The sequence below is a fragment of the Belonocnema kinseyi genome, chromosome 10, assembly GCF_010883055.1.
Source record: "Belonocnema kinseyi isolate 2016_QV_RU_SX_M_011 chromosome 10, B_treatae_v1, whole genome shotgun sequence".
In the NCBI taxonomy this organism is placed as follows: domain Eukaryota; kingdom Metazoa; phylum Arthropoda; class Insecta; order Hymenoptera; family Cynipidae; genus Belonocnema; species Belonocnema kinseyi.
This window is the reverse complement of record NC_046666.1, coordinates 47569479-47577985: the sequence shown is the minus strand read 5'-3', so window position 1 is coordinate 47577985 and position 8507 is coordinate 47569479. Positions and strand designations below refer to the sequence as shown.

The following is an 8507-nucleotide window of genomic DNA, read 5'->3' as shown; positions in this document are numbered from 1 at the left end:
AGGAGGGGCGAGGAGAAAATGAGGCGAGAGAACCTCGTCAGAAGTAGAAGAAGGAGGAGGAAGAGGAGGAGGAGGAGGAGGAGGAGGAGGAGGAGGAGGGACGAATGACGATGATGGATGATCCACAGAAACACAGGTCCGTTTGCTTCTGAGGGCCGCCATACCACGTCGGCCACCATGCGATACGGGTTGTAGGATATGGGGTGTCATGAGGGATTTCTCAAAGATCAGAGTCTGCTCCAAGAAGACCAAGAATCGTCTCTGGTTCGGGTTCTTTGTTTCAGAGTCGGACATGGAAAAGAGCCACTCCCTTTCCCTTGTTCTAGTATGCCACTATCCATAGAGAGGTACCCAAGATTTACTGCCTAGTGCCTATTTTCCCAATGAGTATAGAACATTCATAATTTAAGAAATCTCTACCTCGTCCTTTGCGTTCTCATGTTATATCTGATCGCCATATACATATCCTTTTTTACGAACTACATAAAGATTTATTATTATTATTATTATTGTTAAATAAAATTATTTTTAAGTAAATTTATTATTATTATTATTATTGATAAATGAGATTAAAACCAAATTTGAAATCCTATTTAACGTCAAATAATCAAGTTAATGTGCATAATTCCGGAAAATAAAGCCAAGAATCTAACGACCAAATTAGACAGCCACCGTAAAGTGTTCACATTGCAATTTGAAAAAAAATCCTAAAAAAGAAAAGGAAAAAATTCCCTTTTTAAACCAAAATAAAAAAGATGAAAGATAAATGACAAGGGAACATTCCTCCTTCCTTTTCTTTTTTTAAATTTCTTTCGTCTTTTTTATTTTTATTATTATCAAACCACATTAAAAAAAACATTTGTAAAAAATAATCACAAACTGCAATGGGATCATTTTATGGTGGTTGTACAAATTTGGTCGTTAGATTTTTGGTTTTATTTTCTGGAATTGTGCACATATAGAAAGTTCATCGTTTGCGTGAATTTTCAAAATTTCTGTTTAAACAATTGAATTCTTTTGTTTTCTGTTTGCCATTTTCAAATGAATGGAATTCTTTTTTTTTTCTGTTTTCCATTTTCAAATGAGTGGAGAATGATTCAATCATAATGTAGATCGATCATCCAAACAAAAAAAGAAATCCTTTTTCAAAAATTGATGAAATATCCGAGGGGGAAGGGGGGGGGGTCACTCACTCATTCATCTAATTTTTGAAAAATTTCTCCTGAATTTTATGTTTTTAGTTATGAATTGTATTGGTTGTTTAAAAATTTAACAATTTTCTTGAAAAAGACATCCTTTTTGGTTGCAGATTCAAATGTTTTGCTAAAAATTTGTTCTTTTGGGTAAAAATTTAGTTATTTTCATTCATTTTATTGCTGATAACTCAATTGAAATCTTTTTTGGATGAAAACTATTTTTTCTGAACATTTTTATTTTTGATTTAAGAGTTCATCTTTTTGAGTATAAATACTACATCTTTCCTGGAAAAAAGGAAACAGTTTTTATTGAAAACGAAACTATTTCCTAGAAAATGTATTTTTTGTTTAAACTTTTTTTTTAACATTTGCTTTTTAATTTAAAAATGTGCCTGTTTTAGTGCAATTAACAATTTTTCTTTGTAAAAAATGCAACTGTTTGGTTAAAAGTCATATACTTTTTGGTTAAAAATTCGAATATTTAGCAGAACATTAATTTATTGTTCACAGTTCTTATTTTGGCATTGGAAAGTGAACTGGAATCTAATTTGAATACAAATTTAACTATTTTTTAAGTTTTTTAAAAATTCATCTGTTTTAGAAGAGATATAATCTTTTTTTAATAAAAATGGAATTGTTCGGTTGAAAATTGAACCCTTTTTTGAAAATTTGTCTGTTTGATTTTAAAATTCATCTGCTTTAACAGAAATTACATCTTTCTTGGATAAAAATGCAACTATTTAGTCGAAAATTCAACATTTTTTTGAAAAGTTCTACGTTTTGGTTGAAAATTCTGCTGCTTTGTTGAAAATTTAACTATTTCGTTGAAAATTTACTTTTTGCTTAAATTGGATATTTCGCTGTTGAAAAAATAACTGCATTTTTTTTCTGGCTGAAGATTCAAGTTTATAAAAGCTTTTGTTTTTAATTAAAAATTCGTCTAAACTTTTATCCTTTTTGGATAAAAATGCAACTGCTTGGTTGAAAATCAGACTTTTTTTAAGTCCTACTTTTTTATTGAAAAATTTACTGTTTTGTTTGCAAATTTAACTATTTCTTACAAAATTTACTTCTTGTTCAATTATTTTCGTAGCAACTTATTTTTTGTTAAAAAAATCATATTTCGCTCTTGAAAAGTCAACTGGAGTCTTTTTAATTTGGTAGAGACTTCAACAAATTTCTTAAATTTACGCTTTTTGCTTAAAAATGCTTTTTTTTTAACTAAAATTCAATTTTGTTCATAAAAACTTATTTTTTGTTTTAAAATTCATATTTTGATCGTGAAAAGTCAACTGAAATCTTTTTTTTCTGTTGAAAATTCATCTCTTGGGTTGGAAGTTTATACACATTTTGTGTCAAAAAATAATCTTTTTTGATTGATAATTCAACTGCTTAGGTGAAAGCTTAACATTGTTAAGAATTTATTTTTTTGATTGAAGGCTTACATGTTCGGTTGAAAGTTTAACTACTTCCCCGAAAAGATTTTGTTTTGGTTTAAAATTAATTTTGAACAAAAAATGTAACTTTTCCATTTTTGTAAGATTGATCTTTTTTAGCTGACAATTTTTTTTTATTATCATTAAAAAAATCATTTGCTTGATATGAAATTTCATGGTCTTTGTTTGAAAATGCCTCAGTTTCATAGGAAATTATTTTTGTTGCTGAAAAGTTATATTTTGGTTTAAAAATTCAATTTTTGCATAGAAAATTCGTTTTTCGCTTCGAAGTTCAACAATTTAGATAAATTTTTATTTCTTTCTCAAAAGAAAAATCTTTATTTGTTAAAAGTTCGTCTTTTTGGTTTTAAAATTCATTTTTTTATTGTTTAAATTTAATTTTTGAAAACAATAATAAATAAATCTCGTATATAGGTCATAAAATTCTATCTCAAAAAATATAAAAAGTACTAAATTAAAAAAAAGCTGTCAAAAGTCTGAAAGAATTATGATGAAGTGTAAAATGGAGACCGCTGAGTCGAATATCCGGAAAATGACTGGCTATTTTTTTAAACCTGATGTAAATTTGCAAACAACATTTTAACTTTTGAAAATGTACTCAATGCTTGACTTTAAAAATTTCAAGTTCTCTTTTCCAATTACTATTGTACTATTCTTAAAACTTAAATTACTCATAACTTTTAAACAGGCGCATTTTTAAATTAAAAAGACAAATGTTAAAAAAAAGTTTAAACAAAAAATCATCCAAAAATCATCCAAAAAAGATTTCAGTTGAGTTATCAGCAATAAACTATGAATTTTAAACAAAAGGGTAATGTCCTCTGAGAAAAGCTAAATTTTTACCCGAAAGAACAAATTTTTAGCAAAACATTTGAATCTGCAACCAAAAAGGATGTCTTTTTCAAGAAAATTTTTAAATTTTTAAGCAAGCAATACAATTTATAACTAAAAACATAACATTCAGGAGAAATTAGTCAAAAATTACGTGAATGAGTTAAAGACCCGCCCCCCCCCCCTTCCACTCGGATATTACTTCCATTTTTGAAAAAGGATTTCTTTTTTTGTTTGGATGATCGATCTACATTCTGATTGAATCATTCTTGACTCAGTTGAAAATGTAAAACAGAAAAAAAGGAATTCCACTCATTTGAAAATGGAAAAAAGAGAACGAAAGAATTCAATTGTTTAAACAGAAATTTTGAAAATTCACCCAAACGATGAACCTCCTATATGTGTACAATTCCGGAAAATAAGGCCAAAAATCTAATGATTAAATTTGGACAACCACCATAAAATGATCCCATTGCAGTTTGTGATTATTTTGTACAAATGTTTTTTATTGTGGTTTAAAATTGTACTATTGTACAATTTTAAATTACTTATTACTTAAAACTTTCAAATTACTATTGTACTATTCTTAAAACTTAAAAACTATAATGATTTCCCATTAGAGATGGTTCCATTTTAAAGGATACTCCTTAAAAATGAGGAACCATTTTAAAACATTTATTTTGAAATACTCTCCATTTTGAAGGGTAAGGTTGATGGAATGATTGGTGATATCATCATTAGTTCGGTTCATCAATTATTCCGAAACATAAAAGATTCATCTTCCACTCAGGTGTTTCCATTTGAATGTCATGAATGACAACATCGTTTGTGTCTATTATGTGCGTGTAGCCAAATTATTCAACGTTTACAATTTACAGATGTGCTAGTTAATGTCTTCATCCACAATATTAACATAACTCTCTCTCTCTCTCTCTCTCTCACCCTCAACTCTTTACCAAGTGCCAATTTTCTCATCCCGATTTCTTTACAAGAATGCTATTTTGGCCTTCTTTATTGCCTTTCGTCATGTGTTCCATTTTTATCTAATCTTGGTAACGGAAGCTTGTCATCCAACAATTCGATGATAAATTTCACGGACGTGTGCTTGACGGAATAGGAGGGTGGCAAGTTAAAGTGACAGAAAGGGACACGTGTCCTAAAAATATATCCTCTTTGGTACATGTGGGAGGAAGTAGCATAAGTAGAATCCCCCCTTATTCAGTACAGCAAAGCACGCAAAAAGTTCTGTCTTTGAACTCAAAGATATTTCAGAATGAGAAGATTTATTAGAAACTTAGAATCACAAGATGTATAAGAAGTAGAGAACTAGTGATGAGTGTCATATAAGACGAAAGGAATGTGCTTTTTAAATTACTGGGACGCTGCTATCTAATCGAGAACGTTTCAAGGTTGGCCTCAAGGTACCTACGCATAAAGCTTAACTTAATTGGACTGTGAGTACTGGCCGCGCCTTATTAGCGGGTTACAGCATCCGGCTAGCTGTTAATCTGAAAAGTCCTGTCTATCCTGCGGCGACCAGGCGACGGAGAAGCAGAACTAGCCTATAATAAGCCTCGCTTGTGTATGTTCTGTTCTGTTCCGTTTCGTTCCTTCATACTGCGCCAGAGAAGGCAGACTCATAAATCTCTCGACATACTCCAGGGGACATTTGATCCTTGCGTAACCCAACACTGTTAATTTATTGCCCCGCGTTTAAAGTCACCTCCATCCGCGAGAGCAACGCCGTTCAAAATAAGCCGCGAGGAACACCGTTCAGCATAAGCCGCGAGCAACCCGGTTTTCTTGTTATCGACCTGCTTCACACGCGCAGGCCGCGGTCACCGATTCCGAACATGAGTCAGAGTCCCAAGAGAAAAAAGCCACTTCTTTCGGTCCAAATACTTCTTGCCGACACTGGACTTTTTCCTCTTGGGGCAAAACTGGGTGGTCGAATTCGTGAGCGACTCGCACATATGGGGTTCAGCCCGTTTCGGGACATCTCTTGAGAGTAAGAGATAATGGTGTCAGTTCCCAGTTTCCTTTTATTTATTTTTAGAAAGGAAATAGTTTGGAATTTCGGGTTGAGTCAGAAAATGATAAATTCCTCTAATCTTCAGAAGAAGATACTCTTATGTTGTTTAAAATCGTGTTATGCCACTTTCATAGGCATTGCTTTCTGCTAATGCATCAACTACTAAATAATTTAAGAACTGTTCTTTGAAAATGGTGTAAATTTTACAACTATCTAAAATTTGTGATAAATCATAGGTGTTCCTAATTTGCAGAAAAAAAATTCGTATTAGGTTGTTTTCAATCTTTTGATGTTATGCCACTTTCATGATCTTCGATTTCAGCAGATGATTTATTGACTGAATGCAAATTCGAACCCTGCTAATTTTATGCAGACGCTTGTCGTTACCTTAATGGAAAAAATAGATCAAAGTTCCGAAAACACTCCTGACGATATCAATCTTGAAAATCAGGCATTCAGCGATAAGGTGCAAATGGTTGGTATTTTGGTTACGAGGTTCGTACCAAATTGGCAGGAGTTATGTAAAAGGCAGGGCTGACTACTTGGCTCGGTCAGTCCATCTCTTGCATTAGTTGTCGTGATGCCGAGAGTCTTGTGGTATGCCTTCTGCCTGTTCTTCGTGCCCGGGTGCCACAACCACCACATGTATTTGTACTCTCTCGTGGAAGCGGAGTTTCACAGTCTCTTTAATTAACCTCGCATGCCACGGTACCGAGTACAACGACTCATAATACGCCTGTCTGACGTCTGATCTGTGAACGCGGATGCGCCTCGTCACTTCGTATTTCCAGTCGCTGGACGCGATTGGCTGAGATTTTCGCGTTAACCCACGAGGTGGATGCGACATGGCACTCGGTCAATCGACGCCAGTTTCTTCCGAGGATTTACGAGTCGTCTAACCTTTAGCTTGTGAGGCTAACTCACTACTTAATGGGAAACTATTTCTACATGCAATCAGGATAGTCTTAATGCTCTTAAGCTCTGTTTGTCATGGGCTTAATTACCTTAACTGCTTCCTTTAATTTCAGTTGGATGCGCTTTAAATACCCGATGCCTACAGGTGTCTATTGTTGATAAACTGTAAAGGGTTGGCTTTGCAGAAATTGTTTCTGGAAGTGATTGATTTTTGGAAAAGTGTTCAGTACTTTTTTTTTGGGAGGATTCTTCGACTGAAGGATTGGCACGAATAACGTTGGATGAACAAAAACGTTTTTATTTGAAATTCTTTTTGTCGTAAAGCAAAATATTCCTAACGAATGGTTTCCTATTCTATTTCGTACGTAGAACAGAAAATCATTAATCAAGAATCTGTAGTCGTACTAAAAACAAAGTTTTAAATAAAAACGTTTTTGTTAATTGAACATTATTCATGACCTTGGTTCAACCGCTACTTCTTCGAAACTCTCCTTCTAATATAGTATATCTTTTACAACTATCTAAAAGTTGTGATTGAGGAAACAAGCTGTTTGGACTTAATTTTTGGGCCAGACATCTATGGTCTGAACTTTACTCGGGTTTCTTGATTGGGTTGAAGATGGTATATCTCCGGCCCTCTTTGGCACATCCCACGATCGCTGAACATGCATATCTTCTACAATGTCACCACTTGTGGCATTCATCTTCTTCAAACCTATTCTTTCATCTTGATTAGGAACAAGATATTTATAAATACATTGCAGTTACAGTATCGGGCACACTTATCAGAAGGACTTGTATGACATATCAACAAAAGAGAATGTTTTCTGGAACACAAATTAACTTGCTTCTAATGGCACATAATTCCTTCTATTATTGAAGGGATTTTCAAGGTTGATTCATGTTTCTCAAGCCCAAAGGTACATCTTCTCTCTGATGATTCAAGTATGGATGTAATTAAGAAGATACTTATTTGAAACTCCGGCTTTGTAAAACAGTATGAAACTCTGAATGAATAAGATCCTGGAAAAGGGTGAGATTTAAGATTTGAGACTATTCTCTGAGGACATTTGAATGTATATTCCATCTTTTTTATTCGCCTGAGGGGATCGCGAAAAGAGAGAAGTTTTTTCGGAAGATTCGTGGAAGCTGCTTAAGATTGTTAGAGCTTATAAGAGAAGCGCTAGAGATTGGTATGTTGTTAATTTGAGAGCGTACCCTGAGGAAGGAAGCAAGGGGAGTGTGTTCCCAGCACTCTCTCCCTCCTGTTTTTTTCTCTATTTTTTCTCACTCTGTCTCCCTCTTTCTCTGGAGCTTTCCTCTTCTCTCAATCTTTCCTCTTGGATTTCTCTGTTTCTCCTAACGCTTTCAAGCCCCTGAAGAATTCTCCATCTCTCTCGAGGAGAACCGCCATCCGTCTTCATCGGCCGACAGCGCGACGGGCGGCGTTTGCCTCGAATGTTCGCCAAGGAGTTTTCTTCTTCTTCTTCTCCTTCTTCTTTAGTACGTTTTTTTCTTATTCTTTTATTTTCTCTCTCTTCATCCCACTCAGAAATATTCATCCTGCTCGCGCACAACGTGGCGGGCTAACTTAACCCTTTTCAGATTATACCTCAAGAAAGTTGCGCAAGGCAACTCACAGATACTCTCTGAGCAAGCACAATTAATATTCTTGTTCGGGACTCATGCTTGCCGGTACCGACCGCAGATCACATCGCGGATACCGCTACGATATACGTCATATGTGTGGATCGGTGCGCCTCGTTTTTATGATTTTTTTCAGCTAAAAGTCCCTAAGCTTCGCCGGATTCGAGAAGTAATACATCGCTTTCCGCGGGAGAGTTGTCTTTTGGTGCCTTGTAGTCGGAGTCACGTGTCGGGAGTCGCGAACCCTTAGACATGATTCATGGGATTGTATGAATAAAAGGAATATAAGAACTTGAGCTTCAGACGTTTAGAGTGTTTGTTTAGAAAATCAGTCGCATCGTGTTGGGATACTGTTTGCTCTTTGAAGATGCTGACGTTATTTATGGAGAAGTTTACATGGGTAGGACATCTAGCACGATTAGAAGTAGT

The 8507-nt window shown here is 34.5% G+C and overlaps 1 protein-coding gene across 2 annotated transcripts in view; it reads left to right on the top strand.

Annotated features, from left to right (window-relative positions):
• LOC117181616 (homeotic protein antennapedia) overlaps positions 1–8507 on the top strand; it is a 133004-nt gene that overhangs the window by 117598 nt on the left and 6899 nt on the right. The gene's annotated exons all lie outside the window — the stretch shown is intronic.